The sequence below is a fragment of the Ambystoma mexicanum genome, chromosome 10 (assembly GCF_040938575.1).
Source record: "Ambystoma mexicanum isolate Mex_15411 chromosome 10, UKY_AmexF1_1, whole genome shotgun sequence".
NCBI lineage: Eukaryota > Metazoa > Chordata > Amphibia > Caudata > Ambystomatidae > Ambystoma > Ambystoma mexicanum.
The window spans coordinates 337,566,492-337,581,627 of NC_090932.1; positions in this window are offsets into that span (position 1 = coordinate 337,566,492).

Genomic DNA, 15,136 nt, shown 5'->3' on the forward strand with positions numbered 1-15,136 from the left:
GGAGCCGCAACCCTGTTCCTGGATGGAGTGGCACTCCAGGGCCGGCTCACGAGCACTCTCTGGTGTGAACCACGCCACACTATGCCCCTGGTGGGGTGGTCCTGTATAGAGGTGGGGCACAGGTGGGTGACCTGTACGTGGTGTGATCCGAGGCCAGGCCGGAGAGTCAAAAAAATGGAGGCGAGTGCCTCTGCATGTTCATGAGAAGAGTGGCAAGTGGCAACTGAAAGGAAGGCTCAAACCCTCTTACCGGCATGATCGGAGCATGTAACATACAAAAGCCGGGCAGGAGTGGTGCAGGCAGTGGGAGTCCCAATGAAGTCCCGAAACAGCGAGCCTGCATTACCAGCACGGGCACGTCCCAGACCGCCTCGTCGCCATTGTTATATCACTGGTGAGGGCCTGTTCTGCACAGCGCAGCACGATAATGAAGACACACACACTAATGAGGGTTGTGCAGGTGCCCACTTCGGTCTGCCTGTAAACGTACCGAGCTGGGCCTTATTTATTGGCTTGCACGTCATGACGTGCACCATCATAGTGTGCAGTCACATGACACAACACTCGTCAGAGGCACCTGCATGGCCGAGTGCCCAGAGCAATAATATGCACCTGCAGGGTGCAGGCCATGGTAGATAGCAGCGTTGGCATCTAGCCCAGGGTGCAGATTCAGCTTGCCTGGTGTGGCCACAAGGAATAAAGAGACTGACCAAGTGGTGCCATAGTGGTTGCTATAGACCTTTATTAAATGATAAACAAAACCTATCTACTGCAAGGTCCACCTATTACAGGTCGTGCAACCAGGTTACCCTGGGCTTTAGCTGTGCCCTCTTGTTAAAGTTCATTAGCCAAAATAAGATTTGTTTTCAACTTTCACTTTTATTTGGATAAATTACTGTTTCTTCATATTTTCTTTACTGGGTTTCTGTGGTTCTCCTGGGTCCCTCCACTGCCTGGAAACCTTCCCAGTATATATTTCTTTATGGTGGGGTCTCTACAGCCCTCCTAGATCACACTCCCGCCTGGGGGCCACCGCAATGCTTAGTTAATTTTTTGCTGGATCTCTGTGGGTTTCCTGGGTCACTCCCCTATCTGGAAACCATACTGTTATACTTCCTTATGGTAGGGTCTCTGCGGCCCTCCTGGATCAGTCTCCCACGTGGTGTCCTCCACAATGCTTAATTATTCTTTATAGGTTTTCTTGGGGATTTTTCTCACACTGTATTTCTTCGCACAGCTGCCCTTTTCTCTCAATGCATTTTTTGCTCACACTTCATGGCTTCACGGAGCTCCCCTTTTCTACAGGTCTTCCGTTTTGACACAGAGGCTGTTTACTTTAAAGTACATTTCACATGGAGACTTTCGAAAAACATCCCTCCCCTCTTTGAAGGGACGAGAGCACTCCAATACAATGTATACTTTAAAAGTGGATAGAATAGAAGTTCTTCCTCTAGCACACACAATCAAAGTTTTTCAGCCTCTCACACTCACCGGCTCCCCTTTGAAGACATTCCTTTCTATTGTGCTTGCCACAAACTTTGCGAAATGCCACTAGGGGTTCTTCCTCTAACCCTCAGGCACTCCAACTCTATCACAGTGCTCGAGGGGGGCAAGCACTCCTCTTGGTGGGTGGAAGAATGGCCTCTCAGCTGGCCTCCTTCCTCTGCCTCGCCTCTGTCGCAAGGAGCTCCAGCTCCTAAGCAACAGATGCCAGGATCAACATCCTTCCTATTCCCCAGGGTGTGGGCACTTTTCAGGCCACAGCACTGCACACCACTGCTTCCCTTCAGAGACTCGCCTCCTTTCAGCTTCTCTTCTGGCTTCACGTCCGCTTCTGTCACTCCCAGTACTGCTACAGCTGTTGCTGCTTTCACCCCCACCCCTTTTATACACCTGTGACTGGTTAATGGGTTGCAGGTGTGTACGCTTATTTTCAATTGCCTGACCTTGTCTGGCCTTGTTATTGGGACATCTCCAATGAGTATGCTGGTGTGCATCTGTTTGCATCTTCTTCGTCCCAGTACCATAGTGGTGTTTCAGATAGGAAGTCTGTATTCCTTCTGTCTCCCTCTTCTTCATCACAGTACTATAGTGGTGCTTTCCAAAGGCAGTATGCATTACTCGTGGCACCCTCTTCTTCTTCACAGTACTTTGGGGGACCTCAGGGAAAACAACGGGATGTGATCTTTTCCCGGTCATATGAGAGGGGGTGTCCTATGGGAGGTAAATGGGAGAATGCTCTCAAAATTCTCCCATACCCTTCCCCAAAAAAATGGGTATCTGGCCAAGGAACACCCATTAGTGAGTTCTCGAGGGGTTGCTGCCGGTAACCAACATGGCTAGAAAACCTATTCTGAATGGAATATACGGGCACAGATGGTTTCTTTGATTTACATCTTTCAACCTTATAAGTTTGCACATTTATTTGGGCCACTCAAGAGACCCATTGTACAAATTGGGGAGTGTGAGATCCATTTGAATAATTGGGCCGGTAAATTGGGAATCACAGCCCCCACAAGATGATAACTTCTACCCAGGACGGTAACAGGGATTTCTGTGTGTGGATATTGCCTACTGTAGCCATGAATACAACTTACTTCTTCTTTCACAATGTTCTTCCACCTTTGGGAAAGTACATCTGCTCTTATAGCACATTCTTTGCTACCATTATCCAATTGGGCCCAGATAGTCCTTCCCTCTAAGATAGCAGATATTCTTTTTTTTTTGTCCAATAAGTTTTTATTAACAGTTTTCAAAGTAACACGAAGCAATTGGTAAACTCCCCTTTGACACACGCCTCCCCCCTCACCCCCCCCCAGATCCTCCAGGTTCGCTGACAGCTCAAATTCAAAAGATAAATTAAATACATAATTCTCATCAATACAGTCCAGTAGCCCAGGTAAAGTTTTAAGCCAGAGAGACCAAACGAGGCCCAAAAAAAAAAAATAACCTAGAAAAGCAACAGTATATAAGGCCTCACAGGTCCGATTCGTCTTGAGGGTGAACAATACCCAGTAGTTCCATAGCCTTGGGGCACCAGGCGCGGCGGGCTCCCGCCTTCAGAAATGACAACAGGTTGGACCAGTCCGAAATGAACCTCATGTGAGACCCCTGGATCGAGTAGGTAAGCCATTCCATTGCCACCAATGCCCACAATTTCGCGACCCACTCATGTTCCTGTGGAGGGTCCTTTGACTTCCACTTCCTGGCCAGGACCAAGGCAGCCGACAACATCATTATCATATACAGTTTACGGACCGCCCTGGTGGGCAAAGTTGTCAACAATGCATTAAGGCCCAGTAAATCCCGCCCCCACCGTGGCCCTGCTGGACACCCAACACCTGGGCGATCGCCCGCTGAACTAGAGACCAGAAGGGATCACATTTTGGGCACTCCCACCAAATGTGAGCCCAGGAGCCCACTGCACCGCACTCCCTCCAGCAATAAACTGGCACCGTTGGATATATTTTATTTAACCTGAGAGGAGTTAGATGCCACCTCAGTAGCAGCTTCAACCAGATCTCGCGGAGTTGAATAGATCTAGCAAGTTTCGGGATTTGGGACCACAGCTTGACCCATTCCTAGATCCTGCGCCCATTTGCTCATGTAGGTCCTAGAATATATAGCTTCCTCTCGTTTTATAAATTTATAAATGGACGAGACCACCCCCCTGTCTCCCGCCTCCGTGTCGAGATACTTCTGGAACTGGGTAAGTGGACGAGAGCCCACCATCCTTACAGATGGATGGGAGATCCAATGTCTGATCTGGAAATATGAAAACCTCTGGTTCTCCCCAACACCGAAATCCTTACACTGCTCAAAGTTCTTCACTTCTCCCCCCATTGGCATATCCCGTAGTATCCTGCAGCCCCCAAGGAACCATGGATCAAAATTAGGCTTGTTTATGACCGCTGGAGTGAATTGCGGATTCCCATGCAGGGGCGAGAACGGAGAGGGGAAGGAGGTGATTTGAGTTCTCTCGATGGCTTGGTCCCAGGCATCTCCTATCATTGCTGTTATTGCGCTACAATACATTCTGGTTGGCCTGTCCCGCTTCGGCATCCACAAAACCCCTTCCAGGTCCTTTCCAACTACCCCCCTGTCCATTGGCCTCCACACCTTGCCCCTGTCATTCCTTTGCCAATCCCTAATCACCCTGATCTGTGCTGCTAAGTAATACACTTGGAAGTCTGGCTGCCCCACGCCCCCTCGATCTGGCACTGCTTTCATAATGGATGCCGCCACCCTCGGCCGCTTTCGGTTCCATATGAAACGGGTAACTATTCTTTGCAGGGCCCTGAAAAAAGATGTTGGGACACTAACCGGTAAGACTGAGAAGTGATAGAGGAGTAGAGGAAGGATTGCCATCTTTAAAGTGTTGATCCTACCCAACCACGAGATCTCCAGGGGACCCCAGTCCACCAGCTTCGATTTGACCTTCTGAAGGAGCGGAGGGTAATTTGCTGCATATAATTGCTCCACAGACTTGGTCAGATAGATTCCCAGATACCTCAGCGAGGAATCAACCCATCTGTAATTGTAAGCCTTCTTGAGGTCCCGATTTGCAGCGGGTGACAACGTGAGAGGAAGGGCCTCAGACTTATGGGGATTGATCTTAAGGCCAGCAACTTGGCCAAATCTAGTCAGTTTTCTTGCCACTGCCTGCAATGAGGTGATCGGGTGAGTCAATGACAGGATCATATCATCAGCAAAAGCTGCGATCTTGTGGACCTCGCCCCCAAACGGGATTCCCTCAATAGCCTCGGCTGCACGCACCGTCTCCAAGAACGGTTCCAGGTGGAGGGCGTAAAGGGGCGGTGACATCGGACAGCCCTGCTTGGTGCTCCTTCCCACCCGTATCGGGGCGGAAACTTGGCCATTTATTGCCAGTCGTATAACTGGATTTTGGTAGTATGCCCTTACCCGTGAGATAAAGCTCGGGCCAAATCCCATTCCCCCTAGAACCGCAAAAAGGAACCCCCACTCAACCCGATCAAAAGCCTTCTCTGCATCAATCGCCAAAAGAAGGGCTGGGATATTCCGCTTCTGAGCCTTTTCGATTAGGTGAGCCAGTCTTCTGACGTTGTCTGATCTTTGTCGACCTTTTATAAATCCCGATTGATCCCTATGTATAAGTTTAGGGAGGATGGTCTTGAGACGGTTGGTCAACGCCAAGACTTTAGCATAGATCTTGGCGTCCACATTCATTAACGCGATTGGGCGGTAGGATGCGCAATCAGTCGGATCCTTGCCCTGTTTGTGTATTAAGATGACTTTGGCTTCATTCATGGAATCAGGGAGGCGCCCTGAGGACCCCATACAGTTAAATAATTTGGTAAAATGGGAATTAGCACTTCTTATGGGTTTTATAAAACTCAGAGACAAAGCCATCAGGGCCTGAGGCTTTATTAGGCGGAAGGTTATTAATAACTATCTTCACTTCATCCATAGAGATCTCAACTTCCAGCGCATCCCTATCGTCCTGCGAAACACGTCGAATGCCAAAATCTCGCAAATATGCATCTTGGTCCGTGCTATCGGGGTAACTTGAGCTATAAAGGGCAGCACAGAAGTTAGTGACTACCCCTCGATATCGGAGGTCGATGTGAGCAGGACCCCTCCCTCACCCTTTATTTTTAGTATTGTTTTGTCACCTGCCTCCTTATGCAAATTTCTGGCCAGCAATCGGTCAGCTTTGTTGCCCTTGACATAGAACCTTTGTCGCAACCTGAGGAGATTGCGCTCGGCCGCTCTAGTCTGTATGATGTTCAGCTGGCCTCTCACTGCCCTGTATTCCTTTTTGACGGCTGCTGACATCCTAGACCCCATCCTGTCCTCCTTTAGACTGGCCTCCAACTGTTGTTCCTCCAGCCTTAGTTCACGTTCCCTTCTGACCTTAATGCTATGATCCTGCCCCTGATTGTGGGCCTTAAGGGCGTCCCACCAAATCTGAGGGGTCGTGTCCTCCCACTTATTGTGAAATATGATCTATCCGCGAGTGAGACCTATGAGCATGGGAGTAAAAGGTGTAACCGTCAGCCTGCCAATAGAGTTCTCTCCAAGCATCAACCAGAGCCAAATCCCGCATTTTCTTTACAAGATCACCTGACGGTCCCCCCTGAGTCTCCCATGTTGAGGAACTCCTGTCCATGGAAGGGTCCCATGCAATGTTAAAGTCCCCCATCAAGAGGATTTTCGCCCGTGCAAACTTCCCTAAGCGGGTGAGAGAATTTTGTATGAAGGGGTCTTGCGCATGGTTGGGAGCGTAAATGGTGGCTACCGTGAAGACCTCCCCCCTGCCCTCAAGTAACACCGCTAGGTACCGTCCCTGGTTATCCGTCTGCATATCCCTAATGGCCAGCCCCAAGCTACCGCGCAGAGCGATTAAAACACCCTCCTTTTTGCTTGCTTGGGTAGCTTATACCACTCGGGAGTATCTCCAGAATCTAATCTTGTGGGCATCCTTAGTGTGGACATGGGTCTCTTGCATTGTCACTATCAGGGGCTGTTCTCGCATAAGAAACCTCTCCACCTTCCCCCTCTTCACCTAAGAATTGAGGCCGTTCACATTTAGAGAAAGAAACTTTAGAGCATCTGGGCTACCCATAGGCCTTTTTCATATGGGGCTGTACCAACCATTTCGGGGCCTCCAAGCCCATCCCCACTTATTATGTGCAGTGAGCGGCCTCGATAGCAGATATTCTTTAAGTGGTTTTGATCCCTGTATATAGAAATGTATGGGGTTGTCTCCTGTTCGTAGTTTTCTTCCACATTTGGGTAGCTTTCTTCAAGTTCTCTTCCCCTTCAGTCAGTGTAACATGTGACTGGGTATAAGATGTTTTTGGATGACAATTTTACTTGTTCTTCCTTATTCAGCCTGTCCCAAGTGGGGTATGCTTTTACTTGATCGATGGTAAGATCAATTTTGTTGAAAGGGCAATTTTGTGTGGCCTGATCAACCTTTCTACCTTTCTACAGGAATAGCATGGTTGGTTTGAGGTAGCAGATACCTGTTCCCTTTGAATTTTTCTCTGAGGTACTATTTTATTAACACGGGTAAAGAGAATGTTTGCATACCCCACTTCCTGTTCTGGTTGGTCTCCCTGCCCTAATTGCTGTTCAGATTTTAGAGTGGAGTTCTCCCATTTATTGATTGAACAGCTCTTTAAAGTGTGTCCCAGTCCTTCACATGAAAACCCTTCTTGTTCTGGGGTTGGATCTCCTACAGGGGATTCACCTTCCTCCCCGAAGGTGTCCGAGTCATCCCCACCCTCCTGTTCCCTTATGGGAGTCCCTGTTTCCCCATATTCGCTAGCTAGTTCCCTGGAGCTCTCTAGGATCTGGGATTTGCAACTTAACAGGGTTGAGATTTCTCCTTTCTCCTGGCCTTTTACCTCAAGTTCCTGGTCACTCACACATTTCTCACTGAATGATGTAACTAAGTGAATAGTAGGGGCACCAACCTGGTTAAAGATGTTAAACCTTAGGGGATGTAGACAGTGTTCAAAATATGAGGCATCTGACTCACTCTCACTTCCACATGTTGGGAAACCTTCTACCTTTTCTGATTTCATTTCGAACATCTCATCAGAGGAAATGATTGAACTTGACAAGATGTTTTCATCAGCCAAGGTGGAGATATTACTCATTGTCAAGGATGATGTCACAAGGATGGGACGTACCTGTTTTCTTCATGGTAGGCCTTGATCTTGAAGCCAGATTGTCGGCATTCCATTCAGTCAGTTGGTGTGTGTTCCTAGCTTGTGGATCCACCATGCTTCCTTGTGTAGAAAGGCCACAGCAGTATTGGAAGAATTCCTTGCCGTATCCAGGATCCACCATAGCAAGTCATCCGCAGAGTGATGGTGTGTGATGTAATGTTCCAACAACGGTGCTGTGCACATTTTACATCGAATGCAAAACCAATGTTCCCCAATTCTTTTATGTGTTGGTCTACTGGTATGCCCGACATATAAGGCCTGTTAGTGTCTTCCCTGGACCTGGCCCTCACCTGTGGAATCCACAGCTGTAGAGACGGTGGCAGATGGGACCCTGTCTGCAGCCACCAGCTCGGTTGGGGAGGCAGCTGCCACTGAGCCACAGAGTGGCGATGAGGTACTTTCCCAAGGTGAGGTCTGTATCCCTGAGGTGGACAACCACTCCATGGAATTTGGTGACACACCCAGCCCCACCCAAGCACACCAGTACACACCCATTAGCTCACCCGATGGCACCTCGCATGTCCAGTCTGGAGGAGAGGCAGAAGCAGAGGCCTGGAGCCCCACAGAGGACCCACCAGAATTGGGCCCCTTGCCACACGTGCCATCGACCTCCACAGGGGTCCGTGATGGGGAGTTCAGGATGTCACAGATGGAGGGTGCCAGCAGGAGCTGACCGGCCTAGTGAAACAATATGTCTCTGATGGTGATGTGATGAGGAGGGAGGACCGAGACAACACTGCGGCCATGAAAGGGGCCATAGAGTCGAGCACCTTAAAGATCTGCGAGGAGCTGTCGGCAGTGAGGCAGGTCCTTGGCAGGATTGCGGATGCCATGGAGATGCTGCGTCCTGCCCCGACAGTAGAGCATACACCCACGTGGTCATTGTCAAGCTCCACACAGACAAGCCCCCTGCGCAGGTCTGTGCGCACCATGCAGCACCCCAACATGCCACCCCCGGAGTCAGACACAGGACATTAGTAGCAGGCTCAGCTTGCATGTGCATACCTATGCAGACTCGAGTGGCATAACATTGCACGCCATGTGCGGGGGTGTTGTGGGGGGAAGGATAGGGGCGAGGGGGAGTGTGGGGGCAGGGGGTGTGTGGGGGAGTTGTTACTTTTTCCTGTTAAATACACCCGTTGTGTACCAAAAAATCACTTTACTGGACATTTCTTATTGTGTATGTGTGATTTATTGGTTTACAGTGCATAGTGTCCATGTACCCCCACACCCAGTGCCCTGAGTCCCACATTCATGGCACCCTCTGCATCCATGTGTCTTGGAAATATTGGCCTATCACAGACTGACGCACAGCACGTCCCTCCTGTGCATCACCACCGGGATGATGTACAACCTCATCTTCTTCATCCTCACCTGGTGGTTGCTGTTCAATGTCACGGGGCAGAGGCACGTTCCGTCGGATGCCCATGTTGTGCAGCATGACACATGCCATGAGGATCTTGGCCACCTTCTCATGCCTGTACAGGAGTGCCCCACCCGACCAGCTAAAACAACGAAAACGTGCCTTCAACAGGCCAAAAGTCTGCTCGATCACCACACGGATACGGATATGGGCACGATTGTAGTCCTCTTCGTGCCTGTTCTGCGGGTTCCGGACAGGGGTGAGGAGCCACGTCTTCAAGGGATAGCCACTATCACCTGCATGGGTGCATAATACGGTATGTGTAAGTCAATTCCTGATAGTCACCTGTACTTATCACACATGCCTGCAGATATTTGTTGTTCACATGCACATGTCCCTGGATGTATGCACACATTTTACTTAACCACAATGTGTGGTGTGCCATGGTCTAATGGTGTGGGTTGCATCGTCCAGATGATACAGGGTATCCACTCCCTTGCTGGTGTTCATGCACTGTGGATGCATACCGCTGTGTTTGGTTGTCAACAATCTCGATGTCAATATCCCCGCTTCCCTCTTCAACCTCCTCACCTGTTGAATCAGAGTCCTCTTCAATAGATCTGAGAGTTCGATGCGCTCTATAGTCCTTTTCTTTTTTTCTTTGTTGCGGATATCTCCCACGAGAAGAAGCCACAGTGAGAATGATAGGAACGCCCTGACCGTGACCCCCTCCCGGGAGGGACCGGAAAAGGGAAAAAAGCCAAGTGAAGGCAAAAACCCCAAGAAATCACAACGGCAGGTGGGAATCCTGATGGAGGTTGTAGCAGTTGAAATCAACGGAAATCAGCAATACTCAGTAATAGAAAGCGAGGAAGGAATAACAGGAAACAGGAAGTGTAGGAAATGCAATAAACTCCCACAACAAGTAAAACAGAAAAAATAGCAAGCAAAACAGGATGGTTTATGAACCAAAGAAATAAGAAGAAAAATAGAGAGAGAACAGTCCCGAGAATCGGAACCTGAAAGGACGAGGAGTAGTAGAGAGAGGAAAGCTCAGCGGAGCAGAACACAGCGTACAGCAAACCGCGGCAGCAAAAGAAAGCAAAGCTGACCGGAAGGGTTGCAACGCACAGAAGGAAGATAGGGCGTGGCTTAAATAACGCCACGTTCGCTAAACGGAGAAAGACTAGACCGTCCAGTGGACGTGACGTGAATCACGTGACAGGAATTAGGAAGTGCGTAATCGGAATCGGGGCCACAGACGCCAGGTAGGAATGCGTCGCATGACAGTATGCCCCCTTCCAAGACACAGACCTCCCGGTTTACCAGGATGCAATCGATTAAACTTTCTTAGAAGTATTGGGGCATGAATATGTGAACGAGGTTCCCAAGAGTCCTCCGTATGAGAAAAACCTTTCCAATGGACCAGGTATTCCAGGCACCCTTTGCGATACCTAGAATCCAACAACTGGGAAACCTCGTATTCAGATGAATCAGGGGAGTGAGAAGAAATAGGTAAAGATCCAGCCTTGTGAGACTGATCGGCACTCTTAAGAAGTGAAGCATGAAACACCGGGTGGATCTGTCTCAATGCATGTGGTAATTTTAGACGGAATGCCACTGGATTGATTTTCTCCCTGATAAGATAAGGTCCAATGAACCGAGGGGAGAGTTTAGACGGACGAGACCATCTTGGGAGGTATTTAGTGGATAACCACACTTTAGATCCCACTTTCCAATCAGGAACCACCTGCCGGTGTCGATCTGCTTGTTTCTTATAGACTTGTAAACTGTCATTCAGGTTTACCTTTGCTTTCTCTTGGGTATCTTTTAACCTGGACAGTGTTTCAGCAACCGCCGGAAGGGTAGGTTGAAAGGTCAAGAGAGGAATAATGGCTCGGGGATGAAAATCATATGAACAGTAGAAAGGAGACATCCCACTTGCTGAATGTCAGGCATTGTTATAGGCGAATTACGCCGTTGGCAAAAGTTCCACCCAGTTGTCTTGTTCCAAGTTCGTGTAACTGCGTAAGTATTGTTCCAAGGTGGCATTCAAGCGTTCCGTCTGGCCATTCGTGTGGGGATGAAATCCAGACGATAAAGCACGCTGAATGTTAAGAGCAGCACAAAGCTATTTCCAGAATTTAGAGACATATTGACTCCCCCGGTCTGATATTATTTTGTCTGGGAGACCATGGAGTCTAAAAATGTCTTTTATGAAAACCAATGCCATGCTATCAGCCGTTGGAAGACCTGGTAGCGGAGAAAAATGGGCCATCTTGGTGAGAGAATCAATAGTCACCATTATACATGTGTGTCCCAGTGAGGGTGGTAAATCCACAATGAAATCTGTGGATATATGACTCCACGGGCGATCAGGAATGGTGTCTTGTTGCAACAATCCAAGGGGCCTCGTAGTACTGTTTTTGCTCTGACAACAGATTTTGCAGGTCCCGACATATCGTTTGACATCCTCAGGCAAACCCTGCCAATAGAAAGTTCTTCTTATCAAGTCTAAAGTACTGGCTTGCCCTCTATGGCCTGGTGTTTTGTGATCATGGCACCAAGACAAGGTGTCTTTCTGGAGGGTCTTGGATGGTACCCATATCTTTTTGTCTTTGAAGAACAGGCCATCACGTTCAGTCATGCCATGGGGCTCCGTTTGAGAGGAAGCAGCTTCTCTAATCTGTTGAAAAAATGAGGTGATGGTAGCCACTATTCGATTCCTTGGGAACAGTCTTTCAGGGTAGGAAGAGACTGTCTGGGAGGCAAGTGTCTTTCTGGATAGAGCATCAGCCAAGGTATTCTGACTTCCGGGGATGTGAGTAATCCGGAAATCGTATTGTGAAAAAAAATGCGCCCATCTTGCTTGTCTGGAGTTTATGCAATCCATTTACTGTAACACCTGCACATTTTTGTGATCAGTTCGAATTGTGAAGAGGTGGCAATTCCCTTGTAGAAGATGTCTCCAAACTTTGCAAGCCTTTTTCATAGCTAAGAGTTCTCTTTCAATAACAGAATAATTCCATTGGCTTGTTGTAAGAGTCTTAGACAAATAGGCTATTGGATGTTCTGTATTGTCGTGTTCCTGTAACAAAACCGCTCCTATGGCTGCAGCTGAAGCATCGGTCTCAAGGATAAAAGGTTTCCTTTGATCTGGCTGACGTAGGATGGGAGTACTACAGAAACTTTTCTTCAAGAGTTGAAAGCTGCCTTCAGCCTGAGTGTCCCATAAAAAAAGGCGTGGCTGACTTCTTAAGTAGACTGGTAATCGGTAGAACGATGTTCGAGAACCCAGGTATAAATCGCCTGTAAAAATTTGCCAAGCCCAGGAATCGCTGTATATCCTTAACAGATGAAGGAGCTGGCCATTGTAGAATGGCATCGACCTTCTTTTGGTCCATTTCAATTCCTTGAGCTGAAAGAATGAATCCCAAGTAGGGTACAGAAGAAACACCAAATACACACTTTTCCCTTTTGGCTATAGTTTATGCCTTTTGAGTCGTTCCAGTAATTCTTTGAGATGTATTAGATGTTCTGGCATGGCCTGAGAGAAAACCAGTATGTCGTCAAGGTAAACGACAACAGACACAAATAACAAATCTGAGAAGATACGGTCGATAATCCTTTGAAAAATCGCAGGAGCATTTACTAGTCCGAAGGGCATCACGTAGTATTCATATAGGCCAAATGGTGTTCTGAACACAGTTTTCCATTCATCTCCGGAAAGTACTCAGAGTAAATGATAAGCGTTACGCAGATCCAACTTTGAGAAAACCGTTGCTCCTTGTACGGATTCTAAGATGTCTGGGATCAGCGGCATGGGGTATCTGTCCTTGAGAGTTACTTTGTTAAGTCCCCTATAATCAATGTATGGTCTGAGGTCTTTGGAATCCCATTTGGGGATAAAGAACAAAGGAGCACCTACCGGGGACTTTGAAGGTCTAATGAGACCATTACACAGGTTATCGTCCAAATATTTCCATAGTACTTCCTTTTCAGTTTTTGATAACGCAAACATCCTGTCAAAGGGTACAAGAGCGTTGGGAGCCAGGTCAATGGCGCAGTCCTCAGGTCTGTGAGGAGGTAAAGACATGGGAGCAGCTTCTGCAAATACTGATTGGTAATCCTCCAAAACTTTGTCAAGAGAGTGCACTCCAATGGTCGTCTGAAGAGTGGTGGGATGGATCTTTACCTTCTGATAAGGTGTGTCCTTGAAACAATGTGCTTGACAAAAATTAGAGTTGAAATGCAAACTGTTGGATTTCCAGTCGATGTTGGGATTATGTTGACGTAACAAGGAAATCCCCAAGATCAGAGGAAAATGAGCTGCCCTGATAATGTCAAATGTGATGACCTCTGAATGCTGAAAAATGGTGAGAGGCAGAGGTTCAGTTGTTTGCACAATGAGTCCAGAACTCAATGGTGTACCGTCTACCCCCTCAACCTTTTGGCCGTGTCTGCGATCAACTCGCTTTGCTCCAACTTTGTCCACCCAGAGTGTATCAGCAAAATTTCCTGACGCACCAAAATCTAAAAGTGCCAGAGTCTCCAGTTGATTGCCATGAATGGTAACTTTTACTGTCAATACCATAAGCCGTGAATCTTCTGAGGGATCTGAAGAATCAATTGAGATAGTCACATAGGGACTGGAAGATTGCCCTCGATAACCCGTCCCTTTTAGGTACGAGGGTTTGCGTTTTCCGCCGGTTCCTGAGGCAATTCTGTACAATTATGTACTGAATGACGATCCGAAGCACAATAAGCACATAAGCCAAGTTCCCTTCTCCTTTTCCTTTCTTCAGAGGCCAGGGACCGACGAGTAGCACCGATTTGTATGGGTTCGTCACTAAGTTTGAGTGAAGCTGAAGCAGGTGAGGAGGTTCTTGTAAAAGAGGGGCGTGTCTTACGTCTCTCTTGCCGCCTTTCTTGCATCCTGAATTCCATCTGAAGCGCGGCAGTCATCAGATCCGGTAACGAGGCAGGACGAGGAAAATGAGCCAATTCGTCTTTAAGTTCCTCTCTGAGGCCTCAGCAAAATAATATAAATTGAGATTGCTCCAACCAACCAGTCTCCAATGCCAGTTTTTTGAAAGAGGAAATGTAAGACAACACAATCAGTTTGGCCCTGTCGAACGTCTAGCAGGTCTTCCCCTGCTGCCATAGATATTTCTGGTCTCTCGAATGTGCGTTTTACTAAATCCACAAAGGTATCGAAATTTTGAAGAATTGGGTCGGTTCCTGTGAATAGAGGTGTAGCCCAAGCAAGAGCATTCCCTGTCATGTTAGATATTAGAAACCCGACTTTGGCATGATCAGAAGCATAAGTATGGGTTCTAAATGAAAAATACACCCTGCAAGCATCAAGGAATTCTTTTAGGGTCTTAGGAGACCCATCGTACTTCCCAGAAGACAAAGACATAGGAGGTGGATCTGTTGTGGGTGGTTCGCGTGCCGACACCATTTGTTTCAAAAGGTTATTTTCAGCTTTCATGTTTTGCATTTCGAGAGAAAGATTTTGCACCGCAGCTATTAACTCTTGCACTTGCTCAGGAGCAGCCATTCTTGATGTTTGGTGGCGTTGCAAACTGTCAACAATCTCGATGTCAATATCCCCGCTTCCCTCTTCAACCTCCTCACCTGTTGAATCATAGTCCTCTTCAATAGATCTGAGAGTTCGATGCGCTCTCTAGTCCTTTTCTTTTTTTTCTTTGTTGCGGATATCTCCCACAAGAAGAAGCCAAAGTGAGAACGATAGGAACGTCCTGACTGTGACCCCCTCCCGGGAGAGACCGGAAAAGGGGAAAAAAGCCAAGTGAAGGCAAAAACCCCAAGAAATCACAACGGCAGGTGGGAATCCTCATGGAGGTTGTAGCAGTTGAAATCAACGGAAATCAGCAATACTCAGTAATAGAAAGCGAGGAAGGAATAACAGGAAACAGGAAGTGTAGGAAATCCAATAAACTCCCACAACAAGTAAAACGGAAAAAATAGCAAGCAAAACAGGATGGTTTATGAACCAAAGAAATAAGAAGAAAAATAGAGAGAGAAC